Source organism: Bufo gargarizans, chromosome 6 (assembly GCF_014858855.1).
Source record: "Bufo gargarizans isolate SCDJY-AF-19 chromosome 6, ASM1485885v1, whole genome shotgun sequence".
Taxonomy (NCBI): domain Eukaryota; kingdom Metazoa; phylum Chordata; class Amphibia; order Anura; family Bufonidae; genus Bufo; species Bufo gargarizans.
The window spans coordinates 76,272,383-76,299,651 of NC_058085.1; the positions used below are offsets into that span (position 1 = coordinate 76,272,383).

General features: G+C 44.7%; 2 non-coding genes and 3 pseudogenes across 2 annotated transcripts; all 5 read left to right on the forward strand.

The window, feature by feature from the left end:
• Nucleotides 1-5,305: 5,305 nt before the first annotated feature.
• On the forward strand, nucleotides 5,306-5,497 carry LOC122942749. Its single transcript, XR_006390687.1, has one exon. It is a non-coding gene; the product is annotated as a U2 spliceosomal RNA (small nuclear RNA).
• Nucleotides 5,498-11,791: 6,294 nt separating this feature from the next.
• On the forward strand, nucleotides 11,792-11,998 carry LOC122942804 (annotated as a pseudogene).
• Nucleotides 11,999-13,025: 1,027 nt separating this feature from the next.
• LOC122942887 lies at nucleotides 13,026-13,237 on the forward strand (annotated as a pseudogene).
• Nucleotides 13,238-21,776: 8,539 nt separating this feature from the next.
• On the forward strand, nucleotides 21,777-21,963 carry LOC122942672. The gene has a single exon (XR_006390633.1). It is a non-coding gene; the product is annotated as a U2 spliceosomal RNA (small nuclear RNA).
• Nucleotides 21,964-23,022: 1,059 nt separating this feature from the next.
• Nucleotides 23,023-23,166, forward strand: LOC122942883 (annotated as a pseudogene).
• The last annotated feature ends 4,103 nt before the right edge of the window (nucleotides 23,167-27,269 follow it).

Below are 27,269 nucleotides of genomic sequence, written 5' to 3' on the forward strand. Positions count from 1 at the left end.
GGTGGACGACAGTGGATCCAGCACGTTCACATTATCTCCCACCCAGTCTTCTGCAGAAAGCGCACAGATGGCGCCTGAAAACCAACCCCATCAGTCTGTCACATCACCCCCATGCATACCAGGGAAACTGTCTCAGCCTCAAGTTATGCAGCAGTCTCTTATGCTGTTTGAAGACTCCGCTGGCAGGGTTTCCCAAGGGCCTCAACCTAACCCTTCCCCAGCGGTGAAAGACATAGAATGCACTGACGCACAACCACTTATGTTTCCTGATGATGAGGACATGGGAATACCACCTCAGCATGTCTCTGATAATGACGAAACACAGGTGCCAACTGCTGCGTCTTTCTGCAGTGTACAGACTGAACAGGAGGTCAGGGATCAAGACTGGGTAGAAGACGATGCAGGGGACGATGAGGTCCTAGACCCCACATGGAATGAAGGTCGTGCCACTGACTTTCACAGTTCGGAGGAAGAGGCAGTGGTGAGACCGAGCCAACAGCGTAGCAAAAGAGGGAGCAGTGGGCAAAAGCAGAACACCCGCCGCCAAGAGACTCCGCCTGCTACTGACCGCCGCCATCTTGGACCGAGCACCCCAAAGGCAGCTTCAAGGAGTTCCCTGGCATGGCACTTCTTCAAACAATGTGCTGACGACAAGACCCGAGTGGTTTGCACGCTGTGCCATCAGAGCCTGAAGCGAGGCATTAACGTTCTGAACCTTAGCACAACCTGCATGACCAGGCACCTGCATGCAAAGCATGAACTGCAGTGGAGTAAACACCTTAAAAACAAGGAAGTCGCTCAGGCTCCCCCTGCTACCTCTTCTGCTGCTGCCGCCTCGGCCTCTTCCTCCGCCTCTGGAGGAACGTTGGCACCTGCCGCCCAGCAAACAGGGGATGTACCACCACCACCACCACCACCTCCGTCACCAAGCTTCTCAACAATGTCACACGGAAGCGTTCAGCTCTCCATCTCACAAACATTTGAGAGAAAGCGTAAATTCCCACCTAGCCACCCTCGTTCCCTGGCCCTGAATGCCAGCATTTCTAAACTACTGGCCTATGAAATGCTGTCATTTAGGCTGGTGGACACAGACAGCTTCAAACAGCTCATGTCGCTTGTTGTCCCACAGTATGTTGTTCCCAGCCGCCACTACTTCTCCAAGAGAGCCGTGCCTTCCCTGCACAACCAAGTATCCGATAAAATCAAGTGTGCACTGCGCAACGCCATCTGTAGCAAGGTCCACCTAACCACAGATACGTGGACCGGTAAGCACGGCCAGGGACGCTATATCTCCCTAACTGCACACTGGGTAAATGTAGTGGCAGCTAGGCACCAGGCGGAGAGCTGTTTGGCGCACGTCCTTCCGCCGCCAAGGATCGCAGGGCAACATTCTTTGCCTCCTGTTGCCACCTACTCCTTTTCTTCCACCTGCTCATCCAGTCAGCCACACACCTTCACCACCAACTTCAGCACAGCCCAGGGTGAACGTCAGCAGGCCATTCTGAAACTCATATGTGTGGGGGACAGGCCCCATACCGCACAGGAGTTGTGATGGGGTATAGAACAACAGACCGACGAGTGGTTGCTGCCGGTGAGCCTCAAGCCCGGCCTGGTGGTGTGCGATAATGGGCGAAATCTCGTTGCAGCTCTGGGACTAGCCGGTTTGACGCACACCCCTTGCCTGGCGCATGTGCTGAATTTGGTGGTGCAGAAGTTCATTCACAACTACCCCGACATGTCAGAGCTGCTGCATAAAGTGCGGGCCGTCTGTTCGCGCTTCCGGTGTTCACATCCTGTCGCTGCTCGCCTGTCTGCGCTACAGCGTAACTTCGGCCTTCCCGCTCACCGCCTCATATGCGACGTGCCCACCAGGTGGAACTCCACCTTGCACATGCTGGACAGACTGTGCGAGCAGCAGCAGGCCATAGTGGAGTTTCAGCTGCAGCACGCACGGGTCAGTCGCACTGCGGAACAGCACCACTTCACCACTAATGACTGGGCCTCCATGCGAGACCTGTGTGCCCTGTTGCACTGTTTTGAGTACTCCACCAACATGGCCAGTGGCGATGACGCCGTTATCAGCGTTACAATACCACTTCTATGTCTCCTTGAGAAAACACTTAGGGCGATGATGGAAGAGGAGGAGGAGGAGGTGGCCCGGGAGGAGGAGGAGGAGGAGGTGGCCCAGGAGGAGGAGGAGGAGGAGGAGGTGGCCCAGGAGGAGGAGGAGGAGGAGGTGGCCAGGAGGAGGAGGTGGAGGAGGAGGAGGAGGTGGCCGAGGAGGAGGAGGAGGTGGCCGAGGAGGAGGAGGAGGAGGTGGCCGAGGAGGAGGTGGCGAGGAGGGGAGGAGGAGGAGGAGGAGGTAGGGAGGAGGAGGAGGAGGAGGAGGAGGTGGCAGGAGGAGGAGGAGGAGGAGGAGGAGGAGGGGTGGAGGAGGAGGAGGAGGTGGACGAGGAGGAGGAGGAGGAGGAGGAGGTGGAGAGGAGGAGGTGGAGGAGGAGGAGGTGGCCGAGGAGGAGGAGGTGGCCGAGGAGGAGGAGGTGGCGGAGGCCGAGGAGGAGGAGGGTGGCCGAGGAGGAGGAGGAGGAGGGGCGAGAGGAGGAGGAGGAGGAGGAGGAGGTGGCCGAGGAGGAGGGGGAGGAGGTGGCGAGGAGGAGGAGGAGGAGGTGGCCGAGGAGGAGGAGGAGGAGGGGGCCGAGGAGGAGGTGGCGAGGAGGAGGAGGAGGAGGTGGCGAGGAGGAGGATGGTGGCCGAGGAGGAGGATGGAGGGGTGGCCGAGGAGGAGGAGGAGGAGGAGGTGGCCGAGGAGGAGGAGGAGGAGGTGGCCGAGGAGGAGGAGGAGGAGGTGGCCGAGGAGGAGGAGGAGGAGGTGGCCGAGGAGGAGGAGGAGGAGGTGGCCGAGGAGGAGGAGGAGGAGGTGGCCGAGGAGGAGGAGGAGGAGGGTGGCCGAGGAGGAGGAGGAGGAGGTGGCCGAGGAGGAGGAGGAGGAGGAGGTGGCCGAGGAGGAGGAGGAGGAGGTGGCCGAGGAGGAGGAGGAGGAGGAGGAGGTGGCCGAGGAGGAGGAGGTGGCGAGGAGGAGGGAGGAGGAGGTGGCCGAGGAGGAGGAGGAGGAGGAGGTGGCCGAGGAGGTGGCCGAGGAGGAGGAGGAGGCCGAGGAGGTGGCGAGAGGAGGAGGAGGAGGAGGAGGAGGGTGGCCGAGGAGGAGGAGGAGGAGGAGGAGGAGGAGGAGGAGGAGGAGGAGGAGGAGGAGGAGGAGGTGGCCGAGGAGGAGGAGGAGGAGGAGGAGGAGGAGGTGGCCGAGGAGGAGGAGGAGGAGGAGGAGGTGGCCCAGGAGGAGGTGGCCCAGGAGGAGGAGGAGGAGGAGGAGGAGGAGGTGGCCAGGAGGAGGAGGAGGAGGTGGCCCAGGAGGAGGAGGAGGAGGAGGAGGAGGTGGCCCAGGAGGAGGTGGCCCAGGAGGAGGAGGAGGAGGAGGTGGCCCAGGAGGAGGAGGAGGAGGAGGTGGCCCAGGAGGAGGAGGAGGTGGCCCAGGAGGAGGAGGAGGAGGAGGTGGCCCAGGAGGAGGAGGAGGAGGTGGCCCAGGAGGAGGAGGAGGAGGCATGGTCACAGCGGGGTGGCACCCAACGCAGCTAAGGCCCGTCACTGGTGCGTGGCTGGGGGGAAAGGCAGGACGATGACGATACGCCTCCCACAGAGGACAGCTTGTCCTTACCTCTGGTCAGCCTGGCACACATGAGCGACTACATGCTGCAGTGCCTGCGCAACGACAGCAGAGTTGCCTACATTTTAACGTGTGCGGACTACTGGGTTGCCACCCTGCTGAATCCACGCTACAAAGACAATGTGCCCACCTTACTTCCTGCACTGGAGCGTGATAGGAAGATGCGCGAGTACAAGCGCACCTTGGTAGACGTGCTACTGAGAGCATTCCCAAATGTCACAGGGGAACAAGTGGAAGCCCAAGGTCAAGGCCAAGGCAGAGGATGAGCAAGAGGTCGCCAAGGCAGCTGTGTCACGGCCAGCTCCTCTGAGGGCAGGGTTAGCATGGCAGAGATGTGGAAAAGTTTTGTCAACACGCCACAGCTAACTGCACCACCACCTGATACGCAACGTGTTAGCAGGAGGCAACATTTCACTAACATGGTGGAACAGTACGTGTGCACACCCCTCCACGTACTGACTGATGGTTCGGCCCCATTCAACTTCTGGGTCTCTAAATTGTCCACGTGGCCAGAGCTAGCCTTTTATGCCTTGGAGGTGCTGGCCTGCACGGCGGCCAGCGCTTTGTCTGAACGTATATTCAGCACGACAGGAGGCGTCATTACAGACAAACGCAGCCGCCTGTCTACAGCCAATGTGGACAAGCTGACGTTCATAAAAAAGAACCAGGCATGGATCCCACAGGACCTGTCCATCCCTTGTGCAGATTAGACATTAACTACATCCCCTTAACCATATATTATTGTACTCCAGGGCACTTCCTCATTCAATCCTATTTTTATTTTTATTTTACCATTATATTGCGGGGCAACCCAAAGTTGAATGAACCTCTCCTCTGTCTGGGTGCCGGGGCCTAAATATATGCCAATGGACTGTTGCAATGTTGGGTGACGTGAAGCCTGATTCTCTGCTATGACATGCAGACTGATTCTCTGCTGACATGAAGCCAGATTCTCTGTTACGGGACCTCTCTCCTCTACCTGGGTGCCTGGGCCTAAATATATGACAATGGACTGTTACAGTGGTGGCTGACGTGAAGCCTGATTTTCTGCTATGACATGCAGACTGATTCTCTGCTCACATGAAGCCAGATTCTCTGTTAAGGGACCTCTCTCCTCAGCCTGGGTCTAAATATATGACAATGGACTGTTACAGTGGTGGGTGACGTGAAGCCAGATTCTCTGCTATGGGACCTCTCTCCAATAGATATTGGTTAATTTTTATTTATTTTATTTATATTAATTTCCCTATCCACATTTGTTTGCAGGGGATTTACCTACACGTTGCTGCCTTTTGCAGCCCTTTAGCTCTTTCCTGGGCTGTTTTACAGCCTTTTTAGTGCCGAAGTTCGGATCAGGTTCGGATCCCGAACAAAAACTTTTTCGGGAAGTTCGGCCAAACTTCTCGAACCCGAACATCCAAGTGTTCGGTCAACTCTAAACGCCTTTTATGTGCCACAAGTGGTTTTTAAGGGAATGGGGCTCAGTCATATGATTTTAAAAAAACCTGTAATTTTTTGTTACCTGTAAAAACGGTTTTATAATTCTTATGTAATGTAATATTGTTATAATTTTAATAAACGATTTTTACCCCTTGATGGGTAAATATCAACTTAAAAATATATATATCTGTTCTTATCAGTTTAATATCTGATACGTCCCCTATCTGGGGACCATATATTAAATGGATTTTTCAAACAGGGAGATGGAAAAAGAGCTTGCTTTGTCCACTCCACGCATTGACCTCGTATTGCAGTACCTCCAGGACCGGTGCACCCTTTCTATTCCAGTATAAAAAAAACAGAATGAAATTGAGTGATGGATTTAAAGGATCCTTCCAGCAAGCAAGTGGAAAGTTGCTGTGTCCTGCCTGCCTCAGGAGTCTTCACTTCAGCTTCTCCTTCCTCTGTGAGGACTGTGCTGTGCTGCAGCTGCATCTAGTCTGTCAATCTCTTAATTGCATCACCTGTGTGTGGGTTTGTTCCAGCACCAAGCAACCCAGCCAGCCAGTCACCTCTCCAAACACCCCAAATCCAATAAAGATTGATGGCTTAATTGTTAGGTTAGTTGGCTTATCACCTGAATGAAGTGTTTGGATATCACCTGAATGCAGTTTTTGGTCCTCCACTCCGTGCACCTCTCTTTTGATTTGGGCCTGTTGTGCACACCTGGGCAGGCTGCTGAGTTGTTCCTGTGAATTGACCCTTTTGTAGCAAGTTGGCTTAATATAACCAATTTTGCTTTCCTAGTGCTTTAGTAAATAAGTAAAGTTTGTTTGCCTGTGTCTCCCTCTTGTGGATCTTTTAAACTGGATGACATGTAGGCTAAAATGTAGTCCAGCACTTCCTATGTATCAGCAACAGCTGGACCTACCTGGTCTGGCCAATGGACAGAACACTGCACGTGTCACAAGAGGCCTGTCAGGTCAGATGTCAAGTAAGGTTAGGTCAGTGGATGACATCACAAGAGGCCTGTCAGGTCAGAGGATGACATCACAAGGGCCCTGACGGAACACTCAACAAAGGGGCCGTGAGATCACAATCAACAATGCATACCTTTTTTCTTTCTCTCACTACTCTCCATTCACTCCTTATCGGTCTTTCTGCTTGGCGTGCTTTGGCACCCGGAATTTCGTGCGAAGAAAAGGCGTGACCAAAAGTGGTGGGCGGAGCTATGCAGACACGAAAAACACGAACTGGAGCATGCTGTTGATTTCAGAGCGTAGGACGCACGTTTTCCCTGGTTTGTGAGAGAAAGAAGCCTCCCGGACTGTCTCTGCAGCTGGGGCCTGTAGCCTATCGCCTTCACACGTGTTCTGCATTGAGGACCATCGGCCTGTAGGGCGAACCCTTTTCTGGTTATCGCTTCTCGGCCTTTGGCTAAGATCAAGTATATGTGTTTCTGATTCTGCACTTGGTCTTAGTTGAGGGCACTCGCGTACTCCTCTCCTCGGCCTTGTGGGATCCTCCGGGAATTTATTCCTGGGCTTCACCCACTTGCTGCTATTGGGGAGAGGACTTAGTCCCAGGGTAACGAGTTGCGATTCCCCGGCCTTCTGGTAGTTTTATACATACCAGAGGGTGCAGCTTCGGTTTTGCGGTTGCGACCATGGATGGCGAACCCGGCTCCGTGCCGGAATACGCCAGACTAAAAAACTCAGTGAGGATTTTCCTCACTTGAGGTGTCCGCCAGGATTCTAAATCGGAAGGGTTGCGCTATGTTGTAGATACGGTCCTGAGAGATCTCTTACGGGTTCAGGGAAATGAGATTCTCGCCATTCAGGATTACCCCAAGCGAGCCATTTACGACGTTACTTTTGTGGGAGACGGCATTTTCCGTGATGCTTTAATACAAGCTGAGAAAATAAAGGATGATCCCAGGCTTGGGCGTACCCGCATCATTGAGCACGCTTTTGAGGAAAGAAAACTCGTCGTGATTAAAATGTACTCCCCTTTTGTGGACCAGAAAGAATTGGAGAAGTTTCTATCTTTGTACTTCAAAGAGGTCCAATACAAGGGGAAGGTTATGAACGAGTACAACATATGGACATCTAAATGGAAATTTTTAGTGACTTATTAAAGATGCCGCCTTTTCCTCCGGGATTAAATTGCCACCTGCCCGTTTTAAACTAGGTCAAATTAATGGCGACCTCTTCTTTATGGGAATACCTAATTTCTGCAAATTCTGTGGGGTATATGGACATACAAATGAGAACTGTGATGCCCAGTGTAGGAACTGTGGAAGCACTCAACACACAAATAAAGAATGTCCTAGCGCAAAAAAATGCACTGTCAGAGAACTGGGCATCTATACAGATTTTGTGCCCACAGGAAAGAAGAGCAACCCAAGGCGCCCCCACAGGAGTCAGCTGACCAGACCCGCCCTCAAGGAGAGGAACAAACAATGGATGAAGAGGTAAGGCAGGAGTCCGAAGCCCCTGATGCGAGCGATGTAGGGGCTGAGGCGGAAGCTATGGAGCAGGATTGCTCGGGTGATCCTACAGACGCAAAAGAAAAGCGGAATGCCAAGCGAAAAGCGGAGCTGGTGGCGCGACTTAAAAAATCTAGAACTCCCCAAAAGAGCGATTGTTCTGGGGAGTCCAGACAAGCTCCGCAACCTGGGTCCCCTAAGCCTGACGATAACCCTGACGAAGGTCCGTGGGAAATACAAGGGAAAAAGAGGTGGGGGAAAAAAGGGCGTTCTCCGAATAGAGAGATGGAGGAGCCGATGGAAACATCCGGCCATCACGAACAGGCGGATGTGGCTCCTCCGGCAGCTTCCCCCCCACCGGATAAGGTGGTTGGGGAGGTGAGTACCTCCCTGGAGACGTCCGATTCCCTGCCTTGTGCACACCCTAACCCTGAGAGGCCTGGGACCTCCCAGTGCCAGGGGGGAGGAACGGATCCGGTCGGTGACCCACCAGACGAAGGCGATGAGGACCTAAATGGTCAAGGTATGGGGACCCAGGTGAAGCTATCAGAGGCTGGCTTACCCGATTACCCGAGCATGACAGCGGGCTCCTGCCTGAGTGATGGAAGTTCCTCTCCGGAGGGCTCCCTTATAACGATTAGTTATGAAGAGGGCGGGAATGGAAGTTGAAACGAGTTTTCTGGACATGCTGAATCCTCCTAGAGAAATCATCATGGATTCTGTAATAAAAGGGAGTTTCCCTCAATGTGAGGGGCGTCAAGTCTAAACATAGACGGGTTGCTCTTTTTAATTTTTTAACTACAATAACAGCATCCGTGTTTTTTTTTTTGCAGGAATGTGGCATTCCCCATACAAGCTCATACAAAAGCTATAAAGAAGATTGGCAACACGGACCATCCATTTGGTCTGGATCCAACGAGTCCAGGTCAGGTGGGGTCTCCATACTTTTTAAAGGGAACGTTTTAATTGATGATTTTAATGAAATTTTACCAGGTAGGATTTCATTGGTCAAAGCTTTTATCAATGATATTAAATGGCAGTTTTTAAATTTTTATGGTTCTCCTGATAAGAACGAAAGAGCTGAAATGCTAGAAATTTTATCTGTTTTTATTAACACCTCTGAACTATGTGTTGTTGCAGGAGATTTTAATTGTATTATGAAAGGGGAACGCCGGCAAACTTCATCTACCAGTAGTAACTACGACAAAACCTCTGGGATGTTGAAAAATCTGGTGGATGATTTTAAACTTCTTGATGTGTAACAAAGATGCCCCAGAGGTTGCCGGTGTTACCTGGAGTAATGTTAACTGCAGTTCTAGAATAGATTTTATTTTTTGCAATGATCAGCTACCGCCTTTTAAATGTGAGCTTTTAACCAATGTTTTTTCAGACCACAAAATCTTATTATTTATTATTAAACATAATTTTAATAAGGTTCCTGGTAAAAAATCATGGAAATTAAATGTTTCTCTTTTAGACGATCCACAGACTATTATTGATTTTAAAAGTTTTTATATGAGATGTAAATGGGTAAGGAGTCCAAATATCTCTATTAGTAGCTGGTGAGAGAAAATGAAAGAAAAAAATAAAAAGTTTTTTCATAAATAAAAGTATCCAGAAAGCAAAAGAGAAGAAGGACTCCTTTAAAGATCTCAATACCCGTTTACAAACCTTGTATAAATTCAGAGACAATGGAATGGATGTTAAGAATGACATAGAAAATCTTAGGAAAGAAATTACGAAGTGTATAGAACAAAAAGGGAAAGAATAAATTTTTAGATCCAGAATTAAGCATATAGAAGAAAATGAAAAATTTTCCAGATATTTCTTTAAAAAAATTAATAGCAAAAAAGAAGTTATCAATGAAATACAAGGTATTTTAAATAAAGTACATTGTTTTTATTCTGAACTTTTTAATGAGAAGTCTGTAGATCAGTCTATTTTACAGGACTCACTGAAGGAGGTCACTGCGGTTTTAGATCCTGCCTCGCAACAGATTTTATCCCAGGACTTAACGGAGCAGGAGGTTTTAGAGACAACAAAGAGTTTTAAGACGGGTAAGGTACCCGGCCCCGATGGTATACCCATAGAATTTTATCTTAAATTTTATGACCTTTTAAAAGATGATCTTTTTAGTCTTTTTAGTGAGGTTTTACCCAAATCCTGGAGGAAGGGTGAGGTCTCCTTATTGTACAAGAAAGGAGATAAGGCGGATTTGAAGTATTGGAGACCAATAACCCTTCTTAACACAGACTATAAGATCATGGCAAAAATTTGCGCTAATAGGTTGAAAGGAGTAATTTCCAAAATTATTCATTTTAACCAAGTCTGTGGAATCCCAGGAAGAAGTATATGGGATAACCTTAACCTTATTAAAGATTGCATTGATGATAATAAGTCTAGAAAAGGTAAATTAGCCATTTTATCTATTGATTTCGAAAAGGCTTTTGATAGAGTATCTCATTTTTATCTTTTTAAGGTTTTAGAAAAAATGGGTATACCTGAGGGGTTTTTATTGTCTCTTAAAGCGTTTTATAACAAATGCAAAAGTAACATTTTAATAAATGGTTCTAAGACACAGGAAGTAATCTTAAACTCCGGAGTGAAACAGGGGTGTCCCTTGTCCCCACTGCTTTTTATTTGCGCACTAGAGCCTCTTTTATGCAAGTTGCGGGAAGATAAGGCGATATGTGGAGTACCCTTGCCCGGTGGAAGGGGACTAGAGGCCAAAGCAGTGGGGTATATGGATGACGTGGCGGTTTTATGTAGGGATGCCCTATCACTCGGGAAGGCTTTAGAGCATATTCCGTTTTTTTGTAATGCTTCTGGTTTTAAAGTGAACTTCAACAAGAGTAACATTTTAAATATTGGAAGTATGGTTTTACATGATATTGATATTCCTGTGTCTGATTCTATTACCATTTTAGGTGTCTCCTTCAGTGAGTCTAATAATGGTTTTTTAGTTGGGGCATGGTGGAAAAGAAGGTAAATCAGAAAATAAACATGTGGAGTATGAGGAAACTTACAATGGAGGGGAAAGTTTTAATTATTAAAATGATCGTTTTACCCCTTTTTATTATACCTAAGTATGGTGTTCCCTCCTCCCATGAATATATTTAAGAGAATTAATAAAAGCTGTTTTACCTTCTTCTGGAACTCAAAGATGGAGAAGTTGAAAAGAGAAGACGTCATGAAAACCCAAGGAAAAGGCGGCAAAGATTTTCCGGATTGTAAGAGATTTTTATTGATTACGTTTTTTAGTTTCTGTTTTAATGCTCTTTTTAAAGAACACTACTGGTCTTATTATGTTCGTTTTAATACAGTTTTTTTTTTTTTTTTAAGTTTAATTGGTTCAAAACTATTTTATCAGTTCCTTATGCTTTTAATCTACCAGTAAGTTATAAGATTTTAGAGGAGATAGTGTCAACTTTTAATTTAAAGAAGAAAAGTATAAATGAGCTAAAAAACAGTAAACAACTAATAAAATAAATAGAAATGAAGGAGTTAACTTGTGATATAAAGAATTTTAGAGAAGATAAATGTAAAAGAATCTGGAAAATCATTAACATCTCCTATCTTTTTAATTCCCAGAAAGATTTGGCGTGGAATTGTGTTCATCAGTGTCTTCCATGCCGGGCATTACAATACCGAAGAGGCTACGTAAGATCTGCCATCTGTCCGAGGAATAATTGTCAACAAGATGAGACAGTTCAACATCTACTGTGGTCATGTCCGTTTGCGCAGGAATTCTGGAAAAGAGTGCTTCCACTTCTAAGGAAGATGGCAGGCCTGAGTGATTTTACCTACGATATGATTTTATACGGTCTTTTGGAATGCCCAACAGCCTGCCAAGAGTCTGTGGCATGGAAGACGATGAACTGTGCAAAAGAAGCCCTCTGGAAAGCAAGAAATATTTTGGTTTTTAAAAGAGAGGTTTTATCCGTCAATGATGTTCTGGGGTTTTGTTTTAGTGAAATGTATATTTATCTTTTAATTGAGAAAAAAGTAAATACTGCTGTAGAAAACAAATGGTTTTTAAGTTTCTAAGGAATTCTATAATATGAGATCATTTTATTCCTTTTAATGCCATTCTTTTGATTTATTTTTTCTTCTGTATTTATGTAAAAATTATTAATATTTTGTAAATTCCTTTAATAAAAATGACGTTCCTGCGAAGGGATAGTCAACTTAAAAAAAAATCTGTTCTTATCAGTTTAATATCTGATACGTCCCCTGTCTGTGGACCATATATTAAATGTATTTTCCGAACAGGGAGATGGAAAAAGAGCTTGCTCTGTCCACTCCACGCATTGACCTGGTATTGCAGTACCTCAAGGACCGGTGCACCCTTTCTAAACCAGTATAAAAAAAAACTGAATGAAATTGAGTGATGGATTTCAAGGATCCTTCCAGCAAGCAAGTGTGAAGTTGCTGTGTCCTGCCTCAGGAGTCTGCACTTCAGCTTCTCCTTCCTCTGTGAGGGCTGTGCTGTGCTGCTTTCTGCATACCTGCATGTAGCCTGTCAATCTCCTAATTGCATCAGCTGTGTGTGGGTTTGTTCCAGCACCAAGCAACCCAGCCAGCCAGTCACCTCTCCAAACGCCCCAAATCCAATTAAGACTGATGGCTTAATTGATGGGTTAATTGGCTTATCACCTGAATGCAGTGTTTGGACCTCAACTCTGTGCACCTTGGTTTCGATTTGGGCCTGTTGTGCACACCTTGGCGGGCTGCTGAGTTGTTCCTGGGAATTGACACTTTTGGTAGCAAGTTGGCTGGATGCAACCAATTTGCTTTTGTAGTGCTTTATTAAATAAGCAAAGTTTGTTTGCCTGTGTCTCCCTCTTGTGGATCTTTTAAACTGGATGGATGACTTGGAGGCTAAAATGTAGTCCAGCACTTCCTATGTATCAGCAACAGCTGGACCTACCATGTCTGGCCAATGGATGGAACACTGCACGTGTCACAAGAGGCCTGTCAGGTCAGGTCAAGTAAGGTCAGGTCAATGGATGACATCACAAGGGCCCTGACGGAACACTCAACAAAGGGGCCGTGACATCACAATCAACAATGCATACCTTTTTTTTTTTTTTTTCTCACAACTCTCCATTCACTCCATATTGGTCTTTCTGCTTGGCGTGCTTTGGCACCAGGAATTTTGTGCGAAGAAAAGGCGTGACCAAAAGTGGTGGGTGCAGATACGAAAAACACGAAGGGGAGCATGCTGTTGATTTCAGAGCGTATGACGCACATTTTCCCTGGTTTGTGAGAGAAAGAAGCCTCCCGGACTGTCTCTGCAGCTGGGGCCTGTAGCCTATCGCCTTCACAAGTGTTCTGCATTGAGGACCATCGGCCTGTAGGGCGAACCGTTTTCTGGTTATCGCTTCTCGGCCTTTTGGCTAAGATCAAGTGTAGTATCTTGTGTGCTGCACTTGGTCAGACGTCAGAAGGTAGCTCTCAGGTACCCTCTCTCTCAGCCTGGGGGCATCGTCCTAGATTCATTGCCTGGACTACACCCCCCTGCTGCTATTGGCAGAGAGGCTTAGTCCAGGGGGCATCGAGTTGCGATCCCCGTTACCCCTCGAAGTCTCCGGACGGCTAGGGAAGCATTTGTATTTATTGTCCACAGAGACATCGCGCCAAAGGTCCATCTATGGCTGACGACCCGGGAGGAGGAGGAGCCACTGGAGTCGAAGGAGGAGAAGGAGTCGGAGGAGGAAAATATACCACAGTGGAGAAGAAGAAGAGCGGCGAAAAGAAGGAAGAACCCCAGAGGAAGACTTCCAAAGATGATGGAGCTAGAGGAAGAGAAGAATCCCGAGGAGGAACCGAGAACCTGAGAGAGAATATATCCAGACAAGAAGAGGAAGAAGAGCACCAGATCCCGGAGTATGCTAAGATAAAAGATACAATACGCCTTTATGTTACAGAGAGAAAGAAAATTGATTATAATTTGGAGTATTTGGTAAAGGAAGTCTTGTATGGTGTCTTTGGTATACAGAGATATGAGATCTTGGCCATACAAGACTATCCTAGGCGTCGGGTGTATGACGTGACATTCACCCAAAATGGTATTTTTAAAAGTGATTAATATTATTACTGCCTTTTTAGCTACATATTTTAAAAAGATCATAGCTTTTTGAAAAATCTTCAATACTGCCGGGATCTGGACATCAAAATGGCTATTCAAAGTCATCGGTTGCCGTGATCCCAAACATCCAGGAGGTATCATCTTGCCCCCAGCCCGTTTTAAATTGGGAGACATGGTAGGAGACATGTTTTTTTCTAGGATACCGCCATTCTGTAGAAACTTTAAGTTATACGGTCATTACACTGATGATTGTGAAAGCACTTGTAAAAATTGTGGCAGCACTGAACATGAGGCGAGAGAATGTGCCTTAGGCAAAAGATGTTATGCGTGTACAAAATTTGGCCATCTCTCCTGTGACTGTCCTTTTAAATCTTATTTTAGGGCACAGCCAGGGCAGCAGAAGCAGCCAGGGGAACAGGTGGATCCAAGAAGCGAGAAGGAAAAGAGCGGACAAGCTGAACCACAACCCCAAGGAGAGGAGCCAGAGCATATGGATACCTCAAGCAGGTCCCCCCAACCAGGTGAACCAAAGAAGAAACGAAATAAGCGCAAGTCCAGTGATCAGCGGACAGACAAAACCCTTTCACCAGGAGGGGAAAATAAGAGGGGACTGGATGATGCTGATCCGCCTGGGTCGGACTCGGTCCCTGGGCCCAGCACTATGGAGGATCCGGGTGGGGCTGCGGCGTCTAAAAGAAGCAGAAGTTGGGCAGGGGTGGTAAAGGGTGACCCAAAGGGGACGCCAACTGGGGGACCAGTGGCAGATCCCAAGGGCACCCTACAGGGTCTCTCTCCTCACCCAAGCGGTGGGGTGGGGGCCATCAATACCATCCCTGAGACTGATATGAATGAGACCTCTGCCCCGGAAAGGGATAGGGACGGCGCTGCGGCCCTGATACCTGATGCTACCCTATGTTCGGTTTTGGACTTCACTCCGGAGAACGTGCTGGGATGTGAGGGGGGCCAGCTAAGCGATGGTAGCTCCTCTCCGACCGGCACAATGGACTCTGTAACATCTGGTGTGTGAGGTGGTGAAGAGAGCGGTAACGAGTACCCTGGTATTGCTGATGCTGTCTGAAGCTGTGCCCAGTTAAGATAATGAAAACTCCCCTTTTAATCTTTTATTATGGCTATTTTAGAAGGTATTTCCCTTAACACCAGGAGCGTGCACTCGAAATCTAGGAGAGTTGCCCTTTTTAATTATTTATCACTTTTATCAGCTTCGGTGTTTATTTTACAAGAATGCTGCATCCCCCATAGACAAAACTATAATAAATATAAAGCAGACTGGAAGGACAGACCTTCAGTGTGGTCCGGGTCCATGAAAATAAGTCTGGGAGTGTAGCTATTTTATTCAAGGGAAATATTTTAATAGACCATATTAATGAGATTTTACCGGGGAGAATTTTATTAGTTAAAGCTTTTATTGATGGTATTAGATGGCAGTTTTTAAATTTTTATGGTTTTACAGATAAAAAGGAAAGAATTGAAATGTTAGAGATTTTACCCCTTTTTATAAATGATTCTGAACCATTGATTTAAGCAGGAGATTTTAATTGTATTTTAAGAGGTGAACGCCGGTTCTCTAACGCAGTGAGCAGGAACTATGACAGATCCTCCTCTCTGCTTAAAAACATCGTCATAGATTTCAAGCTCACTGACGTTTTTAAAAAGTGTAATAGTCAGTTATCTGAAGAGGCCGGCGTCACTTGGAATAACGCAAAACTGCAAATCAAGAATTGATTTTATCTTCTGCTCTTATCAAGTACTGCCTTTTAGTTGTGAGCTTTTAACTAATATTTTTTCTAATCACAAATTTTTATCTTTTAAGGTACAGTTTGGTGGTAAGTGTAAAAAGAAAAAAACACGGAAACTAAATGTCTCTCTTTTAAAAGATCCAAAGGTTTTATCTGCTTTTATTACGTTTTATAAGCGCTGCAGACGGGTAAAAAACCCCAGAATGCCAATCACCGAATGGTGGGAGGCAATGAAGGGGAAAATAAGAACCTTTTTTATTGACGTAGGTAAAAGTAAAGCTCGAGAGAAAAGAGAGTTTTATGGGTATTGATATGAAAAAAATTTTAGAGAGCAAAAAAGAAATAATACGGTGCCTGGAGCAGAAAGGTAAGGAGATTATATTTCGTTCCAAAGTCAAACACCTCGAGGAGAATGAAACCTGCTCCAGGTATTTTTTTAAGAAAATCCAAGATAAACGTACCCAGATTGAGGAGCTTGGGGGAGAAAAAAATATACAAGGTATTTTAAAGAAGGCACATGATTTTTATTCAGATTTATTTAACGAAAAGAAGATAGACAAATCCTTTATGAAAGACTCACTGAAGGGGATTGAGAATATTTTAGACCTTGACTCTCAAAGATTTTTATTACAGGACATTACGGAACAAGAAGTTTTAGAAACAATCAAAAGTTTTAAGAAGGAGAAAGTGCCTGGCCCCAATGGTATACCCATTGAGTTTTATATTACTTTTTATGGCATTTTAAAAGAACACTTGTTTTATCTTTTTAAGGAGGTTTTTAGGTCCAAGGTTCTCCCGGGCTCCTGGAAGAAGGGCGAAGTTTCATTACTATATAAGAAAGGTGACAAAAGTGATATCAGAAACTGGCGGCCCATTACCCTTTTGTGCTGTGATTACAAAATAATGGCAAAGTTATGCACAAATAGGTTAAAAAAAATTATTAATAAAATTATCCATCAGAACCAGGTCTGCGGGGTGCCCGGGAGAAGTATCTGGAATAATTTAAACCTTTTAAAAGATATTATTAATGATGATAATGAAAGGAGTGGAAAAGTTGCCATTTTATCTTTAGATTTTGAGAAAGCTTTTGACCGTGTGTCATATTTTTATCTTTTTCAGGTTTTAAAGAAAATGGGTATACCAGAGGGGTTTGTACAATCTTTGAGAGCCTTTTATGACCATTGCACCAGTAAGAATTTAATTAATGGTTTTAAGACTCAGGATGTCCTTTTAAAATCAGGGGTGAAACAGGAGTGTCCCTTGTCCCCACTACTTTTTACCTGCGCCCTAGAGCCTCTTTTAATCCAGATAAGAAAAAATAAGCTGATACACAGAGTCCCCCTGCCGGGCGGGGGTGGACTAGAGGCAAAAGTGGTGGGGTACATGGACGATGTTGCGGTAATTTGTAGGGACACCCCTGCAATCCAGAAAGCCTCCAAACAAGTAGAGCATTTTTGCTGTGGCTCCGGTTTTAAAATTAATTTTAACAAAAGTAGCGTTTTAAATATCGGAGATATGGTTTTAAATGATATCGACATTCCTGAGTCTGAGTCAGTTAAGATTTTTGGAATCACCTTCAGTGAGTCGAATGATGGCCTCAGGAATTGGGATGCGGCAACCGAAAAAAAAATAAAAAATTATGTATGTGGAATTTAAGGAAGCTGACGATGGAGGGAAAGGTTTTAATTATTAAAATGATAATTTTACAGATTTTACTGTATTTAAGTATGGTGTTCCCTCCATCTGACCGTGTTTTTAAGAAAATTAATAAAGCATGTTTTAATTTTTTCTGTGGTTCGAAGATGGACAAGCTACAAAGAATCACAGTAATGCTTCCAAAATATAAAGGGGGAAAGGATTTCCCCGATATTAAAACTATTCTTTTAGTCAAATATTTTAGCTTCTGTTTTAATGCCCTTTTTAATGATAATTATTGGTCGTATTTTATGCGTTACAATACTGGATATTTTATGAGGAAGCATGGTTGGTTTGAGACGGTTTTAAACTCTCCATATTCTTTTAATCTATCCGGTTCTTATAAGATTTTAGAAAACGTAACAAATTCTTTTAACTTAAGCCAAAAAAGGGTAGATATTTGAAAAAACAGTAAAGCAATTTTAAAGAAAATTGAGAATGAAAAGTTGACATCCCCTATTAAGAATTTTAGTGAAACCAGAGTTAAGCAAATATGGAAAGACACTAGTATTAACTATCTTTTTAATTCACAGAAAGACCTGGCCTGGAGCTGCGTACACGAGTGTCTTCCATGCCGGGCATTCCAGCACCGAAGAGGACTAACGAGCACCGCGGAGTGTCCCAGGGGAGCATGCAGAGAGGAGGAGGATGTTTTTCATCTGTTTTATTATTGTTATTTCACCAAAAAATTATATACTAAAATGCTCCCCTTGATGAAGAAGATTACTGGACTAAAGGCTCTAACAATGGACGGTGTTTTTTATGGGAGCCTGGAATGCCCATCAAGAATCAAAAGCACTATGGCATGGAAGATTACTAACTGTGTCAAGGCAGCTCTGTGGTCGACCAGGAACATTTTATGTTTTAAAAATGAGATTATTACAGAAGAAAATGTTTTAAAGATGGTTTTAGATTAAATGGATTTATTTTTTTTAATCAATAAGAAGAATGCTCCTTTTATGTGTCACAAATGTTTTTTAAGAGAATGGGGATCAGTTACTTAATTTATTTTAAAAAAAATTATCTCTTAAATTAATGTTATAAAATTAATAATGAGTTTTTATTTCTGTAAAATTGATTGTTTTTAATAAAATGGGGTAGTCAACTTAAAAAATAAAAAAAAAATCTGTTCTTATCAGTCCGGTCGAGCCTGGCTCCTGGACTGTAAACCCCACCCATACAGGGCATACCCGAGGGTTGCAGTATGGACTGGGGGAGAGCAGGGAACCACACAGCATCCCAAGCGTGTATGGCCCGGGTTTCAAGGTACCCTGGCTAGGTGACGAAGGGCACTGCTGGATCGAAGCCAGAGGGCTGAGTTGTTTGGAAGCCCGAGGTGCAATAGTGCCCCAGGAGTAGTGACCCTGGGGTGCCTGAACTCACTGGGGGTGGGAGTAATGGCACATTTGCACGCACTTCTCTTTCTCACATTTTAGCAGAAATGGGTCCTGGGGGTCATTCGGATGATGCTGATCCGCCTGGCCCGCACTTGGTCCCTGGTCGGCAGGTAAGCTCTGCAGAGGACCCGGGAGGAGCTGCGGCCCCAAAAAAAACTAAAGGGTACGCTGATGCGGTGAAGGGAGACCGAAGGAGAGGATCTGCTGGGGGACCAGTGGTCCAACCCTTAGGTCGACATCCAAGTCTCCCTCCCCAGCCCGATAGGGAGGGGGAGGATGCTGGAACCGCAGCGGAGCAGAGGGCTGTCCCTGAAACAGCCCCGGATGGAACCCCTGCCTCAAAAAAGGAGGGGAGTGGGGTCGCGGCTCTGAGTCCCGACGCATTACCCAGCAGACAATTTGGTCCAGTACCGTGCAGAGTGCGTTATGAAGAGGGGGGTCAGCTGAGTGACGGAAGCTCCTCTCCTGGAACAATGGAATCGGTGGACTCTGGCTGGCTGGCTGGAGGAGAAGACGAAGCGAGCGACATCTCTGGCTTAGCTGACTGATGTCTGAAGCTGTGCCTTAGGTAAGAAAACACATTTTTTTAAACTCCTACCATGGCTTTTTTAAGTGGCATTTCTTTTAATACCTGCAGCGTGCATTCCCGATCGAGAATATTAGCACTTTTTAATTATTTATCGGTTTTAACTGCAACAGTTTTTTTCTTACAAGAGTGCTGTATTCCCCACAGGCAAGAATATAAAAAATATAAGAGACTGGAAGCAGGGGCCGTCAGTGTGGTTTGGGTCTAACGAATCCAGATCTGCGGGAATAGCGATTTTATTTAAAGGGAATGTTCTTATTGATAGTATTAACGAGATTTTACCTGGTAGGATTTTATTGGTAAAAGCTTTTATTGATGGTTTTAGATGGCAGTTTTTAAACGTTTATGGTTTTACCGATAAAAAGGAGAGAGCTGAAATGCTAGAGATTTTATCCCTTTTTATCAACGACTCTGAACCTTTGATTTTAGCAGGAGATTTTAATTGTATTTTAAAAGGGGAGCGCCGGCTCTCAAACACGGTTAGTAGGAACTACGATAAAACCTCCTCGATTTTGAAAGATATAATTACAGATTTTAAACTAACTGATGTTTTTAAGAAATGTAATAGGGATTTATCTGAAGAGGCCGGCGCAACCAGGAGTAACGCTACATCTAAGTCTAGAATCGATTTTATCTTCTGTTCTTATCAAATACTGCCTTTTAGTTGTGAGCTTTTATCAAATGTGTTTTCAGACCATAAATTATTGTATTTTAAAGGTACAGTATGATGGCAAAGAGAAAAAGAAAAAAAGTTGGAAGAAAAGTTGCGGGGTACCCGGGAGAAGCATTTGGGATAATTTAAATCTTTTAAAGGATGCCATAAATAATATTAAAGAGAGGAAAGGTAAGGCGGCAATTTTATCCCTTGATTTCGAGAAGGCCTTTGACCGTGTTTCACACTTTTATCTGTTCCAGGTCTTAAAGAAAATGGGTATACCGGAAGGTTTTATACAATCTTTAAAGTCTTTTAATGAAAACTGCTCAAGTAAGATTTTAATTAACGGTTTTAAGACTCAGGATGTCTTTTTAAAATCAGGTGTAAAACAAGGGTGTCCATTGTCCCCACTGCTTTTTAACTGCGCATTAGAGGCTCTTTTGTGTACCTTAAGAAAAGACAAACAAATAAGAGGAGTCCCGGCCAGGCGGGGGAGCGGGTGGGCGGGGAGGGGGCACAAGAGGCCAAAGTAGTGGGATACATGGACGACGTAGCAATAATTTAGAGACTTTTTGTACCGAAAGGGTGTCTCTACAAACAGGTGGAATACTTTTGCTGTTCCTCTGGTTTTAAAGTTAATTTTAATAAGAGTAATCTTTTAAATATTTGAGACATGATTTTAACAGACATTTCTATTCCTGAGTCTGAATCTGTGCAGGTTTTAGGAGTCACCTTCAGTAAGTCTAAAGACGGGCTTGAAAGTTGTGACGTGGTGACAGAAAAAATAAACAACAAAATTTGTATGTGGAACCTTAGGAAGCTCACTATGGAAGGTAAAGTTTTAATTACAAAAATGATTTTATTGCTCATTTTACTCTATTTAAGTTTGGTCTTTCCACCCCATGAGCGTGTTTTAAAGAAAATTATTAAGGCTTGTTTTAATTTTTTTATGGGTGTCCAGGATGGAAAAACTGAAAAGAGAGTTGGTGGTGATTCCTAAGAATAAAGGTGGGAAAGATTTCCCAGATATTAAAAGTTTTCTCTTAATTAAATATTTTAGTCTTTGTTTTAATACCCTTTTTAAAGACAATGCTTGGTCCTATTTTATCAGATATAATACAGGTTTTTTTATGAGAAAGCATAACTGGTTTAATACGGTTTTAAACTCCCCATCTGCTTTTAATTTACCTGATTCTTATAAAATTTTAGATAAAATAGTATCTCTTTTTAATCTAAATGGGAAAAGGGTAGAAGAATTAAAGAATAGTAAGATGATTTGAAAAAATATAAAATATAAGAAAATAACAGCCCCAATTAAGAATTTTAATGACGCAAAATGCTAAAAAATATGCAAAGATGTGAATATTAATTATCTTTTTAACTTGCAGAAAGATCTGGCCTGGAGCTGAGTGCATGAGTGTCTTCCATGCCGGGCATTTCAGCACCGAAGAGGACTTGCAAACTCCGCAGAATGTCCCCGAGGAGGTTGTAGGGATGAAGAGGATGTATTCCACCTGTTCTGGTACTGCTTCTTTGCGCAGAAGATCTGGACCAAAGTGTTTCCCCTATTAAAGAAAATTACGGGACTAAAGGCGATAACCATGAACGGAGTTTGCTATGGTGACCTGGAATGCCCTTCAAGAATTAAAGGAGCAATGGCATCGAAGATCACTAATTGTGTAAAAGCAGCTCTATGGTCAGCCAGAAATATTTTATGTTTTAAGCATGATTTTATTTCTGAAGAAAATGTTTTAAAGATGATTTTAGATGAAATGTACCAATATTATTTAATTGACAAAAAGAGAGCTCCTTTTATGTGTCATAAGTGGTTTTTAAAAGAATGGGGTTCAATCATTTAATGTTATTTAATCTTTTATGTATACTGTTTTTTAAGTTTAAATGGAAAAATTTAGTTTTATGTGTTGTAAATTATTATTGTCTCAATAAATATACCCCTTTGGGGTTATAAACTTAAAAAAAAAATCTGTTCTTTTCAGTTTAATATCTGATACGTTCCCTATCTGGGGACCATATATTAAATGGATTTTTCGAACAGGCAGATGGAAAAAGAGCTTGCTCTGTCCACTCCACGCATTGACCTGGTATTGCAGTACCTCCAGGATCGGTGCACCCTTTCTAATCCAGTATAAAAAAACAGAATGAAATTGAGAGATGGATTGCAAGCATCCTTCCAGCAAGCAAGTGTGAAGTTGCTGTGTCCTGCCTCAGTAGTCTGCACTTCAGCTTCTTCTCTGTGAGGGCTGTGCTGTGCTGCTTTCTGCATACCTGCATCTAGCTTGTCAATCTCCTAATTGCATCAGCTGTGTGTGGGTTTGTTTCAGCACCAAGCAGCCTAGCCAGCCAGTCACCTCTCCACACACCCCAAATCCAATTAAGATTGATGGCTTAATTGTTGGGTTAATTGGCTTATCACCTGAATGAAGTGTTTGGATATCACCTGAATGCAGTGTTTGGACCACTCCACCCACTCCACGCACCTTGGGTTTGATTTGGGCCTGTAGTGCGCACCTGTGCAGGCTGCTGAGTTTTTCCTGGGAATTGACCCTTTTGTAGCAAGTATGCTGGATGTAACCAATCAGCTTTTCTAGTGCTTTAGTAAATAAGTAAAAAGTTTGTTTGCCTGTGTCTCCCTCTTGTGGATCTTTTAAACTGGATGGATGACTTTGAGGCTAAAAAGTAGTGTAGCACTTCCTATGTATCAGCAATAGCTGGACCTGCCTTGTCTGGCCAATGGACGGAACACTGCACGTGTCACAAGAGGCCTGTCAGGTCAGAGGTCAAGTAAGGTCAGGTAAGTAGATGACATCACAAGGGCCCTGACGGAACACTCAACAATGGGGCCGTGACATCACAATCAACAATGCATACCCTTTTTCTTTTTTTTTTTCACTACTCTCCATTCACTCCTTATCAGTCTTTCTGCTTGGCGTGCTTGGAGACCAGGAATTGCGTGCGAAGAAAAGGCGTTACCAAAAGTGGTGGGCGGAGCTATGCAGATACGAAAAACACGAAGTGGAGCATTCTGATGATTCCAGAGCGTAGCACGCATGTTTTCCCTGGTTTGTGAGAGAAAGAAGCCTCCCGGACTGTCTCTGCAGCTGGGGCCTGTATAGGCTATCGCCTTCACAAGTGTTCTGCATTAGGGACCATCGGCCTGTAGGCCCTTTTCTAGTTATCGCTTCTTGGCCTTTTGGCTAAGATCAAGTGTATGTGATTTTATCTTCATCACTTGGTCTAGTCAAAAGGTATTTGGGGGTACCCCTCTCCTCGGCCTGATGGGATCGCCCGGGTTTATAGCCCGGGCTTCACCCACCTGCTGCTATTGGGGAGAGGGATTAGTCCCCTAAATAACGAGTTGCGATCCTCCCCGGCCTTCTAGTGGGTCTATCCAGATCCAGAAGGTGCTGCGTCGTGTTGCGAGCATTGTTGGCGAGCGTTCCGAAGCTACCATGGGCGACGATCCCGGCTTCGTGCCGGAATACGCTCACCTCAAAAACTCTGTGAGAGCGGTTCTCACTGGAGGAGTACATCCGGACAAAAAGAAGGAAGTGCTGAGAAATCTGGTGGAGATTGTGTTGCTGGGTGCCAAAAAAACAGAAATCCTGGCGATTCAGGACTACCCCAAGCGAGGTATATACGATATTACCTTTACGGGTGATGGAAATTTCAGGGATGTCTTGAAAAAGGCTGAGGAAATAAAGGATGATCCCAGGCTGGTGGTTTCCGAATCAATGAGCACTCCTTCGATCAGAAAAAAACTCGTGATTAAGACCTATTCCCCTTACGTAAAAGTTGATCAAGTAGAGCGTTTTCTGTTCGTCTACTTTAAGGATGTCATATGTAAGGGGATGATTATGAACTAGTGTAACATCTGGACATCAAAATGGAGGTTTTTAGTCACTTGTATTAACCACTTCAGCCCCGCTAGCTGAAACCCCCTTCATGACCAGAGCACTTTTTACACTTCGGCACTACACTACTTTCACCGTTTATCGCTCGGTCATGCAACTTACCACCCAAATGAATTTTACCTCCTTTTCTTCTCACTAATAGAGCTTTCATTTGGTGGTATTTTATTGCTGCTGACATTTTTACTTTTTTTGTTATTAATCAAAATGTAATTATTTTTTTGCAAAAAAATGACATTTTTCACTTTCAGCTGTAAAATTTTGCAAAAAAAACGACATCCATATATAAATTTTTCGCCAAATTTATTGTTCTACATGTCTTTGATAAAAAAAAAATGTTTGGGCAAAAAATAAATGGTTTGGGTAAAAGTTAGCACCTGTCATGATTCCTGAGGTTCTACAATGCCCAAACAGTAGAAAAACCCCACAAACCCATTTCGGAAAGTAGACACCCTAAGGTATTCGCTGATGGGTATAGTGAGTTCATAGAACTTTTTATTTTTTGTCACAAGTTAGCGGAAAATGATGATGATTTTCATTTATTTTTTTTTTCTTACAAAGTCTCATATTCCACTAACTTGCGACAAAAAATAAAAATTCTAGGAACTCACCATGCCCCTCACAGAATACCTTGGGGTGTCTTCTTTCCAAAATGGGGTCACTTGTGGGGTAGTTATACTGCCCTGGCAATTTAGGGGCCCAAATGTGTGAGAAGAACTTTGCAATCAAAATGTGTAAAAAATGACCGGTGAAATCCGAAAGGTGCACTTTGGAATATGTGCCCCTTTGCCCACCTTGGCAGCAAAAAAGTGTCACACATCTGGTATCGCCGTACTCAGGAGAAGTTGGGGAATGTGTTTTGGGGTGTCATTTTACATATACCCATGCTGGGTGAGAGAAATATCTTGGCAAAAGACAACTTTGCCCATTTTTTTATACAAAGTTGGCATTTGACCAAGATATTTATCTCACCCAGCATGGGTATATGTAAAATGACACCCCAAAACACATTCCCCAACTTCTCCTGAGTACGGCGATACCAGATGTGTGACACTTTTGCGCATCTAGGCAGCAAAAGTGCCCAAATTCCTTTTAGGAGGGCATTTTTAGACATTTGGATCCCAGACTTCTTCTCACGCTTTAGGGCCCCTAAAAAGACAGGGCAGTATAAATACCCCACATGTGACCCCACTTTGGAAAGAAGACACCCCAAGGTATCCAATGAGGGGCCTGGCAAGTTCATAGAATTTTTTTTTTTTCGCATAAGTTAGCGGAAATTGATTTTTATTTTATTTTTTCTCACAAAGTGTCACTTTCCGCTAACTTAGGACAAAAATTTTAATCTTTCATGGACTCAATATGCCCCTCAGCAAATACCTTGGGGTGTCTTCTTTCCAAAATGGGGTCAGTTGTGGGGTGTTTGTACTGCCCTGGCATTTGAGGGTCTCCGCAATCATTACATGTATGGCTAGCATTAGGAGTTTCTGCTATTCTCCTTATATTGAGCATACAGGTAATGAGATATTTTTTTCCGTTCAGCCTCTGGGCTGAAAGAAAAGAATGAACGGCACAGATTTCTTCATTCGCATTGATCAATGTGGATGAAAAAATCTCAGCCAAAAAAAAAAAATGGAGGGGAAAGGCGTCTGCCAGGACATAGGAGCTCCGCCCTACATCCATACCCACTTAGCTCGTATGCCCTGGCAAACCAGATTTCTCCATTCACATAAATCGATGTGGATGAATAAATCATTGCGGGGATTTTTTATTTTTTTTATATATATATACAAAGTGTTTGCCAAAGCATAGGAACGCCGCCTCCTCCTCAGCTCGTATGCATCGGCAAACGTATCTGTTACTGCAGAGTAGAAATCTCGTCTTGCAGCGCCGCATACACTGACTTGCGTGTAATCTGACAGCAGCGCAATGCTTCTGTCAGAATGCACATCAGTGCTGCAGCTAATCGATCGGTTGGTCCACGTGGAAGGTAAAAAAACAAAAAAATAAATAAATAAATAAACCAGGCCGCAACGCAATAATTTTATTAACTTTGCAACAGAACATATAACTTTAACTTTTTTAACTAAACATTAACTTTTTTGCTTACTGGTGTTTTTTTACCTTTATAGAACAAACCTCTCCTTCCCCATGGGTCAATGTGCAAAGCGCAAATCGCCCAAAGATGTGGCGAAGTGCGTTATGCACTTTGTCCCAGGTGAAAGGAGACGTTTGCAGCAGCTGTGTGAGTGAATGGGCCCTAATAGCCCTGTGTGCCTATCCTGGTGAGATGATCCCTATGCTAATAGTGTACCTGTGAGTGGTACTTCCGGAAACACTCTCCAAAGCATAGGGCAGGGTGGTCAGGACAGTCAGGACAGAAATAGCGGGTGTCACGCCTTATTCCACTCCTGCTACAGACACAGCATCTTTTTCGGGGTGACGGTTGGGTTGAGGTACCAGGAACGACATTGGGGAAATGTCGCTCGTGTAGACGGCTAACTACACTGGTGGATGGGGCCACGGAACCTCCTGGATACAGGAGGTTCTCGATGATCTCTTCCTGAAATTTGAGGAAGGATCCAGTTCTCCCAGCCTTACTGTAGAGAACAAAACTATTGTACAGAGCCAATTGAATTAAATATACAGACACCTTCTTATACCAGCGTCTGGTTCTGCGGGAAACTAAATACGGAGACAACATCTGGTCATTGAAGTCCACCCCTCCCATGTGGAGGTTATAGTCGTGGACTGAGAGGGGCTTTTCAATGACACGGGTTGCTCGCTCAATTTGTATTATCGTGTCTGCGTGAATGGAGGAGAGCATGTAAACGTCACGCTTGTCTCTCCATTTCACCGCGAGCAGTTCTTCGTTACACGGTGCGGCCCTCTGCCCCCTTGCAAGACGGGTGGTAACGAGCCGTTGGGGGAAGCCCGCACGACTTGTTCGCGCGGTACCACAGGCGCCAATCCGTTCTAGAAACAAATGCCTAAAGAGGGCCACACTTGTGTAAAATTGTCCACATAAAGATGGTACCCCTTGCCGAATAAGGGTGACACCAAGTCCCAAACTGTCTTCCCACTGCTCCCCAGGTAGTCAGGGCAACCGACCGGCTCCAGGGTCTGATCGAAATTTGTGGGTATAGCCTGTGGCCCTTTCACAGAGCTTATACAATTTGACCCCATACCGGGCGCGCTTGCTTGGGATGTATTGTTTGAAGCCAAGGCGCCCGGTAAAATGTATCAGGGACTCGTCTATGCAGATGTTTTGCTCTGGGGTATAAATATCTGCAAATTTAAGGTTGAAATGGTCTATGAGGGGCCGGTCAAAAGCAGGGTGGCCTCTGGGACGGGAGGTGCTGTTATCACTAAAGTGCAGGAAACGCAGGATGACCTCAAATCGTGTCCTGAGAACATGGGCATGTGATGAATCGGGTTCGTGGACCAATATGACCGCAATTCATGCTTTTTTGTCAGGCCCATGTTGAGGAGGAGGCCCAGAAAAGTTTTATTTTC